General features: G+C 27.7%; 1 long non-coding RNA gene across 3 annotated transcripts; it reads right to left on the bottom strand.

The window, feature by feature from the left end:
- Positions 1-12,088: 12,088 nt before the first annotated feature.
- LOC111212487 lies at positions 12,089-14,209 on the bottom strand. 3 transcript variants are annotated; one of them, XR_002662988.2, is made up of 4 exons: positions 13,792-14,209; positions 13,583-13,691; positions 13,285-13,445; positions 12,089-13,210 (listed from the first exon to the last, which is right to left on the bottom strand). It is a non-coding gene; the product is annotated as an uncharacterized LOC111212487 (long non-coding RNA). The 3 variants fall into 3 exon arrangements; XR_002662986.2 differs by having other exon boundaries at positions 13,285-13,691; positions 13,792-13,881; XR_002662987.2 differs by having other exon boundaries at positions 12,089-13,204; positions 13,285-13,691; positions 13,792-13,871.
- Positions 14,210-14,784: the final 575 nt, after the last annotated feature.

Below are 14,784 nucleotides of genomic sequence, written 5' to 3' on the forward strand. Positions count from 1 at the left end.
CCCAGTCCGAATATAAAAAATGAAAAGTAAAAACGAAATGAAAGTTAAGTACACAAATCAAATAAATGAAAACATTAAACGTGTTCTTATATACTAATTTAATGTTTTATTAAATAAGTCTTTAAACTTTTATTTTTCTAGGATTTTTTTTTAAAAAGAAAACATTAAATTTTATAACTATCCTTTTTATTTACAATTAAAAAAATATTATATACTCTTTTACAATTTTGTTTAAGATTTTAGAAAAGGTAAATTTCTGTCATATAGCCTATTACAATTATCTTCTTTTTAGAATTTCATAAAAACATATATTGCTCTCAAATAATTTATTTTAGTTATTAATAAATATTTTTCAAATTTCTATTTTTACATTTCGTATCAATACTAATTTTAAAAAAATTTTGTTAATTAAATAATTTTTAGTATCATGTTCATCATCAAACACTCTCTTAAAAAAATATCAAATAAAGTTTTACAACTATTTTTGGTTAGGACTTAAAAATATTATATAAATTTCTTTTATTTAGGATTTTTTTTTTAAAAAAAAGAAAAACAACTATCAAATATTTTCTTACAGTTTTGTAGGATTTTGGAAAAGAAAATTAGTATTACATAATCTTTTACTATTATATTTTGTCTAGGATTTAAAAAAAAACATTTCTATCAAATAACTATTTCCAGTTAATAATAACTATTTTTAAATGTTGCAATTTTCAAAAATCCTTTTTCAATATCATTAATAATTTTTACAATTTTTCTTGTAAATTGAATAATTGTTACTATCATGTTTATCATTCGATTTTTGAAGTAAAAATTACTTTTAAATAAAATTTTACAATTCTCTCTAGTCACGATTTGGACTCGTGCATTGCAACGGGCTTTGTTTGATATTTTAATTTAATATAAAATTTTTAAAAAATTATTTTTTTATAGTTTTAAATATGAATAATTGTGGTTCCTTTTGATTTATGATCTTTTTAATTAGGATTTGAATAAAGGAAAATTAACATTAAACACTCTTTTACAATATTTTGGTTTAAAAGTTTTAAAGAGGATAATTACTATTAACATTTTTTACAGTTATCTTTTATTTATGATTTTAGAAAAGGAAAATTAGTATTAAATAAATTATTTGTACAAATCATTTTTGGTATAAGATTTGTAAAAACGAAAATTACTATTACTGTTTTCAGAAAAAATCAGATTTTAATAAAGGAAAATTAAAAGTAAACACTCTTTTACAATTTTTTGGCTTAAGAATTTAAAAAGGATAATTACTATCAATTTTTTTACAGTTATCTTTTATTTATTATTTTAGAAAAGGAAAATTATTTGTACAAATAGTTTTTGGTTTATGATTTTAGTAAAGGACAATTAGTATTAAATAAATTATTTGTACAAATCGTTTTTGGTATAGGATTTGTAAAAACGAAAACTACTATTATTGTTTTTCTAAAAATCGTGTAAATGTGTGAATATAGTTTTTTTTGTTTATGATAGAAAAAAAAAAGAAAATTAGTATTAACACATCTCACAATCTTAATTATATAACTGTCATGTGTAGCGATCGTGTTAATTAGCAACTTTGAAGAACCAATAAAACAAAATTAACATTAAACATTCTTCTACAGTTTTTTTGGTTTAAGATATTTAAAAAGGATAATTACAATAAAATTTTTGTTTTACAATTATCTTTTTTAATGATTTTAGAAAAAAAAAACAGTATTAACACATGTCACAATCTTAATTATATAACTGCCATGTGTCGCGATCTTGTTAATTAGCAACTTTGAAGAACCAAGCTTTATATAATAAGATATTTATTAAATATTTTTTCTTTAACAAAAAAATATATTATATTAATTATGAATGAATGTAGTGTATAAGGAGATTTTCCAATATTTATAATATATGAAAGTTTTTAAAAAAAATTAACATAGTAATAAGCACATATATTTTGATGAAAAACTTTATTATATAGAAGTAATTTGATGTTCGGTTTAAACTTATCATAATGATCTTTAAATTATAATGCATGTATTAATAAGTAACTAGGTGTTTTGCCCGCATATGCGGGCTTAATCGTCTTACAAATATTTATTAGTTCTTTTTCAAAAAAAAAGTATTTATTAGTTTTGTTTTTTTATTAATTCAAAAACCAGAATAATAACTTATTATTTATGTTTTCAAAACAATTAAATAAAATATCCCATATACTATATTTGCGAAGTGATTTTGCCACATGTTCTCTCTACAATCATTTTTACAAAAACAAGTAATATTTTTTTAAAGTATTTATTAGTTTTGTTTTTTATTAATTCAAAAACCAGAATAATAACTTATTATTTATGTTTTCAAAAAATTAAATCAAACATCCCTTAGACTATATTTGCGAAGTGATTTTGCCACATGTCCTCTCTACAATCATTTTTACAAAAACAAGTAATATTTTTTTAAAAAAGTATTTATTAGTTTTGTTTTTTGTTAATTCAAAAACCAGAATAATAACTTATTATTTATGTTTTCAAAAAAAATTAAATCAAACATTCCCTAGACTATATTTGCAAAGTGATTTTGCCACATGTCCACTCTACAATCATTTTTACCAAAACAATGATGACATGGCTAACAAGATTGATGACATGACTTATAGTTAATATGACATGGACAATCACATTTATTATTAACATATATTTTTGGTATATTTTATAGAAATATGTCAATAACTAATAAATTACATTTAATGTTGATTTATATTTTTGGTAAACTTCTGAAAATATGGTAATAATTCATAAATCATCACTAAAATAAATATATTGAAATATGCATTATAAATTTCGAAATACATTATTTATTTGTATTTTTATAATTATACAATTTTTATTACTAATATTTTCAAAATTTTCAACATCTTTTTAAAAATATTAATAAATTGTTAATCGTAATTTCATTAGTTTCTTTTAGATATCTACAAATTTTATAAATATTATTTAGTTATAATTTTTAATAACTATACAATTTTTATATGATTTTTAGTAATTTTATACAAGTTGATTTAATACATTTAACCAAAATAAATAGATAATTTTTTTATCTAATTCGAATTTTAAACATATTACATATATATTATTAAATGTAATTTAAAATAAACAAAATTATTTTTTTTGCTTATTTTATGCTTTAATAATCAACTTTATATTAAATATTAGTCAAAAATAACAAAATATATAATATTAATAAATTTCATTTTAAATATAATTTAACTTTAAAAAAAATTATCAGTGCACATGGTGCAGGAAAACACCTCGTATATATATATATATATGACAAAATCTAATTTAATATATATGTTTAATTAAAATTTATTAAAGATAACATTGACTTTAACCACTGAATTTATTATAATTATTTTATTTTTTATTTTTATTTTATAATTGAAAATATGTTTTCAAATAACTGCACAGTATATAAGAATTATTTTATTTTTCATATGCGGGCTTAATCGTTTTACAAATATTTATTAGTTTATTTTTTATTAATTCAAAGCCCAGAATAATAACTTATTATTTATGTTTTCAAAAAAATTAAATCAAACATATATATATGACAAAATATAATTAAATATATATATGTTTAATTAAAATTTAGTAAAGATAACATTGACTTTAAACACTGTATTTCTTATAATTGTTTAATATTCTATTTTACTCAATAGAATTTGATCAATCATTTTTTCTGCCCAAATATAATTCTCTCATAGAGAAATATAAATATGTTTTAAGATAACATCACAATATATAAGAATTATCTTTTTTTTGAAAAAAAAATTAATATTATTAATAAAAATTCGTTTTTGATTATATAACTAATTATATATAAAATTTATTAAGGGTATTATATATATTAACTGCTCTAACTTTCAACATGAGAGCTATGTTGTTAAAAATTACTTCGCAAATAATAGTATAGACTACAACATCATTAGTGGATAGTATTTTAGTAGTTTTAATTAACCTCCAAAATTAAAGGTGGCTTGTTTGCAATATTTATATATATATATATATATATATTAATTATAGTTTCCAAAATAACTGACGACTAGGTTAAGATCCGCGCCTTGCGCGGGATGAACATTATATATATAAATTATTTTTATATATTATATGTTTATAACATATTATGAAATAATAAATATATATTGAATAATTAAAAAATCATTATCTACTACTTATATAATTAAATTGGTGCGAATATATAAATAAATTTTATAAATCGAAAAAAATATTTTTTCTACTTGATATGATATATAATTAAATTTATGTGATAGTAACATATATATATATACGGTATATTTTAATATTAAAATTTATTAGAAGATGCTTTTTGCTCATTTTTTTATCATTTGTATCTGTTATAGCAAAAAGTCTAAATTAGTGATAACAAAATTTTCACTGTGGGATTAATGGTTTAAGTAATTTATAATATTTTAAAAAATTATGTTGTCAATATTTTTTCAAATTTTTTATCAAAAAAATATTCAAAGTAAATTTCAAAATTAAGATATTTATGTATTTTTATATGGCATATAGTCTAATTTGAAATGATACATATATTTATATATCTTTTATTTTTGATACTTATTAAATGAGACTTTCAACTGATATTATTTTTAACTATTTTTATCATGTCATAACAAAAGTTTTAAATCATAGATCACAAAATTTGAATGTGAAATTTTTAACAATTTTAGTAATTTATACTCATTTTTAAAAATTTAAAATATAATATATAAATATTTTTTTTAATTTTTATTATATGGTTACTATGATTGTTTAATTTATTTTAATAGCTTAAAATTAAACAAATATAATTATAATACACACTTATTTTTATCAAATCTTTATTATTCAAAATCATTAATTGTCATATATACTTTAGCCACATTAGGCAATTCCGTAATCTTATTTAAGGAAATAATGAAACACATTAATAATGTATTTATTGTGGTTTAATAAAAATCTTATTATATATTTAGATGGACCAACCTATTTCTCTAAGGATTCTAAGAATCATTCTAGTGATGACATGTGGCTACAAAAAAATCTTGCAATGCTTCTCAAATAATATATAGGGGATAAGTTTTGACAAAAGTTGTTTTATTCAATAACATACTAATTTCATTCATTAAGGTAGGACTATACATAAATGTCCATCCATGTGAGATTTCGGGTGAAAATTCCATATTAGACAAGATATTTGTCCATAAAAGATAGAAAAGGGGGAAGACCATAAAGACCAGGTAAAGCCACACAATGACAACTCGTAATAAAAGTGATTAATGTAAATCAGATAATGATATAGATAGTTATGCTTTCGATTAGTGAAGTTATTGTCTCTAGATATATTTTTATTATTTTGTGTAACTTTATAACTTAAAAAGTGTCTCCATCATATAGAAGTGGTGGTGCTTTCTTTTTGGGTGGCCATTTTGGTTACAAGCCAATGAAAATACCACACCACTCTTCAAAACAAAAGCACTGTTGCGTGGAGTCTAAGATCACTTCCAAATACAGAAATTTATTTTCTTTCCTCATTTGGGATCATTACAATGTTTGCTTGTTTACTATTTTATTAGAAGAAACATCTACTTTTGCCACGTTACACCAACGTATGGAGTGAGCATAAAACCATCATAAAGTCTATACAATCATTCGACTATGGGTGTGATTGGTTAGGTTGTAGGAAGTGATTTTAGGTTTAATTTTCATCTACAACCTTAAATACTACCAATCATGCTTTATCTTAGTTTTTAAAGCTACAACCAAAAAACTAAAGCTACAGCAAAAACATACAAAAAATGGTTGTAAAAATCTTATTTTCTTAAGCCTCATTTTTTTAGCTGTAGGAAATTTTAAAGCTACATCCCTTAAAGCCAAATCAAAAATTCTACAGACTAATTTCTAAAGTAAATTTCTACAGTTACAGCCTAACCAATCACCCCCTATATGTAATCAGTAATCACACACTATTACCATTTGGTTACTTTAACTAGTAGTATATTGGATACTTAATTCGACACAAGATCCAAGGGTATGTAGTGCACTTAGCTTCTTCAAAATATGTAAACTTGAAAATAATGCAACTGTACAACTTTTTTGCTTCACATGGTTTAGCCGCCTTGGGCACTAACTTAAACAAATATGACGAATCTATGACGTACTCTTGATTCTATTCCATTCGATTCGAATTCAATTCTCCATGTTCTTGTTCAATTACATCAAAAGAAAAATATAGTTCTGAATGTAAGTAAATTACAACTTCATATAGAGACATTTCCGGCCCTGGAGACAGTTGACCAATCAGATGAAGATGAGAGATGACCGAAAACAAAAGCTGGAAAATTTATCATACTCCTTATCAATCAAATTTTACAAAAACAGTAAACCCGCTTGCAATTCTTCAAACCCATTGATTGACAACATCATTGCTTTGTGTTATATTGTCCGTCTTCTCCAATCTTCGAGGTCTGAAAATTGGATCCATCCGTTAAAATGCTGTAGTGTTATGTTTTTTGACAAATACAAGTTTGTATTTAGTATCTATGGTAATATTTTGATAACCAGGGTCGGTGGCCTGGTGGTAATTAACTTGAGAGTAAAAAGCCCAATACGGTGAAGCCACCAGGGTTCGAGTCTCGGCCACTGGAAAATTAAAATTTCGGCATCGTCAAAGGAATCGACACGTGGCAACACGTGACTAGCCTGGACCATCTCTGTGGAGGCCAGGATACCCTGTATAATTCAAAAAAAAAATTGATCGATAAACTCTCTACGTGATCTAAATGTATCTTTGTTATATGTAAAACCTAAGAATTATATGAATAAATCATTTTTCTAAATACTTGGATTTTATATGCTAATTGGTCTTCGTTCATAACAAACTAATTATTAGATGTATCTCGGGTTTACAAACCTTGAATTATATATTTTCGATCGAAAATGTATGCTTGGACTTTTGAACTAGGTCTCGGGATTCATCTTGGGAACCTTGGACTAAATGTATTTGTACGCATTGAAGCATCTTTGATTTGGTTTGGTTTCAAAGTGTTTGGTCGTACATGTTCTTCTTTGATTGTTGTGTGGCTGAAATTTTAATTTCATGAGTATAAACTTCACTAGTTACAGTATTCTTGATTCTCATGGTGACAAATGCAGACTTATATGCTTACTGGTGAAAGGTGTCAATCAACTGATCAACTGATTGTAAAGGAACAACATATGACTTACTTTTCTTCAGAATCACCTAACAAATAACTAGACAAATGTCTTAAATTTGAGCAATAAACAAAACCACAAACAATTTTGTCCAAGTAAGCCACACATATTTCCTTCGATCAAGCAATTTTCCAAACATATTTCCTTTCTTCAAGCAATTTTCCAAATCAGTAAACAAGTAAACCACACATATTTTCTTCCATCAAGCAATTTCTCCAAGTAAACCACACATCTCTTATAAAATTCAGTAAACTTACTCATCACTTGAAACCCATGCAACCAATTTCTTGCACAAATGAGAGCTTATACATTTGATGAAAAAACTCAGCTCATATACTTGTTAAGTACACAACTTCCAACGCTGATGACTCCGAAGACACGATTTTATGGGAATACAAACAAATTACACGCCATATGGGACTGCTCTTTAAACATGATTGCGTTGTTTTTCCAATATTTTAAAACATCTAGATTTTGAAAGGCAACCATATCAAAGACTGGTTCATCTCATTTTAACTCTAAAGCTGATTTTTCTGTTCTCACATTTTGAGAAAAGAATGCTTAAAACCCTGGCATTATAAACATAAAAACAATGATTAAGAACACACCAAGTACCAAAACCAGTGATCACTGATTAAGTACTTACTCCATATCTAGTGGTAGACTATTTTGCAACAAGGTTTTTTGAAGTGCTTGTAGTAGTGTTCTTAGGATTCTTCTTATAAACTCCATATAACCTTTTCATTTTTTTTGCAGATGTGATCCAATTTTTACTTGTTAAAATACAGAGGATTCATCCCAAATTCGAAATACCCAATTCATTAAGGTTCAAAGTTTTACCAAATAAAAAAAAAGCTATCTCTTTTCAGATTTGCAGAGTGGAGAAAGTGGAGAACATGAGTAGATGACATACCTTACATGTTCTTTGAAGAATGTGCATAATTGCATAAATAGAGCAAATCAAGCTCTGAATCAAGTTGATGGCGAAGAAAAAAAATTGAGATTTTCCCTAAATTTCTTAACCTAAATATTGTCGATGTGCGCAATGTTCATTTGGATAAATTAAAATTTTGGTCAAATGTGAGCACATCCGGATCAGTCCATAACAATCTGGACGTGGGATACCCATGAAGAGCCAGCTCAATTGATATCTCTAGTATAGGATAATTCAACGAGTCCCCTTTGTAAAAAGATGAATAATATATATGTAAAAAGTCACTACAATAACAAAATAAATGAACTAATTGGCAGAAAGAAAAGTCAATGGTTGGAAATATACAAATGTTATAAAACAATGAGTGTAACAAGTCAAATTGTTTTCAACAGTTATAGTTTAAAACAGTTAGTAGTAAGTAAGTTTATAAATGTCAACAGATCATCCCTGTTTATTAAGAAAACTAGGATCGGCCCGCCCTACGGGCGGGATCTCATATTTAATTTTTGATGTTTTCAAATATATATTTATAAAAATATAATTTTTTATATTTTAAATATATATTTTTAATTATACTAATGGTATTATTTTACTGTTTAACGGTATACAATAATTTGTATACGAAGCTAGGGTCAGTCCGCGCTATGCGCGGAATATAATTTATGTGTGATGTACAAAACTATAGAGTTGTATCTTATTTTTGAGTGTGTTCTATAAGATTTTGCAATAGAAACGTATTATAATATTTAAAAATTTAAAAATTTTGGTGTGTAGAGATTATTTGTTAGTTTATTCTTTAGTTTATTTTTAAGATTTTAGTAATCTTGTTAAATTTAGCCTCTTTTTTTTTGAAAAATTTGATCTGAAAATAATATTCCTATTGTTTAACTTAACAGATTAACTATTCTGAATTATATAAATAATTTTTGTGTACAATTCAAGTATAACTTTGTCTTATTATTACATATTTTGAAACAATCATTTATATAATTATCATCAATACTTTTAATATTTATAATAACTCTTGCATATTTATTTGTATTCTATGTTTACTAAATTGTATATTAAGCTATGCGGCTGTTCTTCTTTCTATATGTAATAATATTTGAGAAGTTTAAATATTATTATGATAATTAGTTAACAGTTTTCCTTATAATATCAAGCAGTTTAACTTCTGTTGATTATGAAACACTGATGCTATTAGGTAAGCAAAACAGAACAACTAAAAAACGTAGAAACCGGCTCTTTATATTTTATATATCAAACGTTAATAGTTTCTTTTGATTACTAAATTTACGGCTATATAATTTTGGTTTGATAGAGTACCATTATTTTATCAAGTTGGCCAAAGAAACTAAATTTTAGCTAAATTATTGCGTAGGAAAAGGTTAAAAAGATTGTTTTGATCATATTGCAACAGAATTATACAAAATTAAATTCCTAAACATGGTTTTTGAATGAGATTTATTTTTAACTGGTTATTTTTAAACTTAACCAGACTATTTTATAATAAAGAATGAATTGAGTAAAAAATACCAAAATGACAAATATGTTGTTGGTCTTCAACCCAATTCATGAGAACACATTACAAACCAAATAAAATCAAATACCAAAGATTTTTTTAAGAGAACCACAATCTAAAGTTTGCTTTAAATCATATAAACTGGGCCATCAATCTGTAAATTGAAAAACAATACTTTATCTCAAAGACCTGACTCTTATGTTTTCTTATTCATAAATAAGCAAAGCTTCTGTGTTTCAAAAAATAAAAAAATAATAAGCACAGCTTCTTCTCTGGATAAGAAAATTTATAGCTGCTACTTACACCTCCACTGGCCTCTCACCTTGTTGACCTTCCAAAGTTTGCTTTTTCCATATTTCCGTTCATGGAAAATATGAATGATGTTATTGTTTAGTTCAATCTCAAATCATTAAAAATATTTTAGTACGACCAGCTGTTGGTTAACTTTTTTTGCATTATTTATTTTCAATTCTTTTGACGCTCATATATGCCAGCTTAAACGTAAAATACAAATTCCAACTCTTGCTAAAAGTCAAAGCATCATTCACGTATGCTATGAGAGATTCCGAGCATATATCTACCACACCCTTGGTTTCAGACAACGTAATTTTTTAATTTTCTTGGTGTTTTTTTTATATTGTGTTTATCATTTCAGTCCATAGTTATTTGTTTTTTTTTTAAATTTTAATTCACAATATGTTTTATGGACAACATTTAGATTCTAACTATGATGTTGGACTCTAGATTTTTGGCATGTATTAACATGTTTGGGATCCATTAGTTGGTGATACAGTTTTTGGTCAAACATTAAGGAGTTTTTCTGTATCCCTTCATTCTCCATACCACTCATAGTCTGCTGGTAAAGAACAGGACATCAGAACCGCTTAGCACCAACGGTGATCACTTGCCCCATAAGGTGCTCGTAGTTCTTGTCAAGAGCTGAGCTAGTTTTGACTGTCTCAAGCTCCTGCTCGTAGTCAAGAGCAATGCAAAAAAGCTTCACCTTTATGTCTCTGCCATTTTCACGCTTTGTTGCTGTGGTTAAAGAGTAACCATGCTCAGTTAAGATTTTCATCAATGCATCGGTAGATGGTTATGTCGTGGAACTCCAAAGGTCGACGGAAAAATAATCCAACAAACAACACGTTCTCCAGAGAGGCGCATCTCTGTCCGTAAAAAACAGAGCACGTGATCTGTCAACTCTTAAACTATCTCGTGCTCCACTTCTTCGATGCTGGATGGGTGTAGCTTCCAACCCGTCGTCTTTTTTCTAGACCATTACATCCACTACTCTCTACTAATGGTTTTATTGATGAAACACCATGTCTGATGGATGCATATTTATAGTCGAAGATTTACTCAATCGAAGTAATGGGAGATGCACTGAATGAGAGATCGTGAGAAGAGTGGACAGATGTTTTTTATGAGGGCGTTAAGGAGGAAACGGTTCGATACAGATTGATTATGTAACGTTTCCAAGTTTTGGTCGCCAGTGAGATGAAGAGATGAGGAACTTCGACGGCGATTAGGGTTGTTTGTCTTGGCGGAGTTTACAAAAGTATAAACACTTGACTTTACATATGGGTTTCAAAGATCTGAAGACAGGCCCAGTCGAAATAATACTTAGCACAAATGTCAAGCCCAGTTAAAAAATTAAGTGTGTTAAAGTTATAAAAAATTGACACGTGTCACGCCCCGGACGATCTACTTAATGACGTGTCCTCTTGAGAGGAGAGAAACATATCTTTATATATATAGAAAACTAGGATCGGCCCGCCCTACGGGCGGGATGTAAATTTTAAATAATTAAAACAGTTATATATGAAACTTTACATATTAGTTTGATGCTGTATATGTTATTGTACGTGGAGACTAAATAAACCAAGTTATTTGTATATATTATTATTGTTTGCGTAGAATTATGTATTATTTTGAATCAATGAGTAGATCGCAGGAAAAAATCTTAGGGGTTTCTTACTTTTTTATATTTTTTCTGTATATATTGTGTATTAAATCTTAGTAATGAATATAAATTAATATACATTTCGTTACATTAGAATATGGGAAGAATATATTTTAACCTAACAGTATTTTGGATGTACAAATTTGTTATTTGTTTTTTTTTAACTATCACTATTATATTTATGTGTATCTAGTTATGTTAGGATAATTAATACTATATGGAATATATTTTATGGGGCTATATATTTTGTATGAATAAGCTAGTACGAATAAAACTAATTGTGTTGATTTATTTGACATATATTTGTATTTTGTTGTATGAATAATGTAGTAGATATATTCCATGGATATACTAAATCATTCGAAACACAGTAAACATGTATTATGGACCCTGTATTTGGTAACCAATAATTTGACGTATGTGTAAGTGTTAACATGCTGTTTTTTATTAAACCGAGAAATGTAAAACTCTTAAATATGACGGAGTCGTCTATACCGAAATCTAGGTGGTATAGACTGATGATACAAATTATGACTCAAATCTATACCGAAGAACTCTCTTTTTCCTCTGCTCTTGTCACTCATGTTGGTTCAGATGGTGTTTGTCTCTCCTTTTACCTCCAGACTTCATATATATAACAAACACACAAATGCATGCAACTTTAAATCCAAAAAGAAACGGGTCCGTGATTGACACCAAAAAAATTTGAAGCGGACTATATGTTAAACCATACTAAACCAAAGAAGGCTGTATCTCCCTCCAGAACATAACCCTAAATGTATGACAGGAAACTTATATTTACAGGTTAGTGATTAACTCTGTGAGAATCTCCTAGTCATGTCACGGTTTTCATGCATGTGGCAACTGGTAAACGTAAATCAAAACTTGTAAATGGTCAGCGCCTTTCCTATCGAAACTGGTGTACCACTTAAAGAAGGGCAATAGAGATGGTTAGTTGTGTACTTAAGAAAAAAAAAAAGAATATTATTGCTTAAAGATAATTTTAGACAATAGTTCAGAAAAAAATAGAAGAAGATAACTGTAAAACTTCAGTAAAAAAAAAGATAATTGTAAACCTCGATTGTGAAAGCAAAGCTCTAAGTTTTTAACGTGACGATATAAACAAACTCCTTGGTTCTTACGAAAAGATGAGAAAGGGAATTCAAGTATCAAGACGTTCCATCAACCTGAAGAATCTCAGTGTCAAGATCTTAGCCAATGACTCTCAGTAATTGAATAGCATGAAAAGTAACAGACTAAAAATGATAATGGAACTCATTACAGCAGCTATATGAAGATACAAAAACAATAAGTATGATTCCCATATAATAAAAGCTTGAGGAAACTACGAAAGGAATTCGGCTAATTATCTACTATAAGTTAACAAAAGTATAATAATACCAGTTGAAGTGAATCCTGGTTTTGGTGGTTTGCATAGGATCTAACTCTTTCTTCAAGCATAGTTGCACATCTAGTCACACCCAGCAGACTACGCTCAGCACAGATCCCACCTAATACTGAGAAGATCAACTTATTATCTCTGAAAATATCACTGCGTTAATGCGTATAAGTTGATTGTTTTTACTTTTACCTGAGATTTCAGGGATGGTAAGACATTCCAGAACCTTAAGGTCGCATCTCCTCCTTCAGTTACAATTGTCTTTCCAACAGGTGAGGCCGCAAGGTAAAACAGGTTCTAACAGTTTCAAAATTAAAGGATCCATTTCCTTGAGCTTTTGCATGCAGCCTTTACTGTGAGCATCGAAGATACTCCAAACGAAGTTATAAACTTCAGAAAAATCAGTTATAAACTCCAATCACTAAAATAACGTCTACCATAAAATAAAAACTTAGAATCATGTCTGCAATTGTTTGAATAATTACCGTACATTTAGCAAGCTTGATTCACCGTTCTTTAACATTGGGAATCTGATGGTCTTCTGCTTGACCTTCCTAAACCAGATGCTGAAGGAAGCAATTGTTGAGAAAGCAACTCGACTGGATGAGAGATGAAGATAGAAGATGTTTCAGTTATTAATCACCTAAATACTGAGTATACTCGATGTCAAATACACCTTGGATAAGAATATTGACTCACCTTAACGTCCACCATGAGCAATCGATATCTAGATGAGTATTTTGGAGATCGCGATTCCCAGAAGAGACATACTAACATATTATAACCGATACTGCCGACGGAAACTACGGAAATGAAGATCTCGTAGTTGGCGTCTGAATTAATGGGATTAAAGACGTAAAAAAGACGTACAGAAACGGGTAGGACACTCGACCGGCACCGTCTCCGCTAAGAACACACCTGTTCATCACCACAGATTAGGGTTTGCGCAGTAAGGTGGTAGCATGGCCGAAAACAAAGAACGAACTTAAGCCCAATCTTTAGACAAAGCCCATCTGATTTCCAAGTTAATGAATCACTGCGTTTTGATAAAACTGGACACGTGTCAACAGCACAGAACTCGAATTTGTGACATGGAATCCCATGTGGCTTCACCAGGAAAGAATCAACTCTTCTTTATATAATTAGATTAGGGGTTTGCCGGCGCTACGCGCCGGGTTTTGTACAATGATATATGTTTTAGTAGTTTAAAACCATTTTTGGTGTTTGATTAAAAAATACTCCCTCCGTTTTTTAATATAAGTCGTTTTACAGCTATGCACGTAGATTAAGAAAATCATTAATTTCTTATATTTTCTAAACAAAAACATCATTATTATTTATCTAACCATAATTCAACCAATAGAAAAATAGAAGATATATTACTATTGGTCATACAACATTAATTATTAATAAATTTTACATAGAAAACCGAAAACGACATATAATTTGGAACAAAAAAGTTTCCCTAAAACGACTTATAATAAAAAACGGAGGGAGTATTTATCAAGCGTATAAAATATTTCAATTTTATTTCAATTGAAGAAACCAATGAAAAGAGCGTGAGTATGAATCTTGTGATTGAAATGCAATAACTACATAGTTTAGTGAAATCTTCAGTTTATTTTATCCTGTCTTGTCAAGTGTTTCATCAGTTACCTCTGCCCATCTCTTTCTAGGAACACTAACAATAAA

Source organism: Brassica napus, unplaced genomic scaffold (assembly GCF_020379485.1).
Source record: "Brassica napus cultivar Da-Ae unplaced genomic scaffold, Da-Ae ScsIHWf_1171;HRSCAF=1672, whole genome shotgun sequence".
Classification (NCBI taxonomy): Eukaryota; Viridiplantae; Streptophyta; class Magnoliopsida; order Brassicales; family Brassicaceae; genus Brassica; species Brassica napus.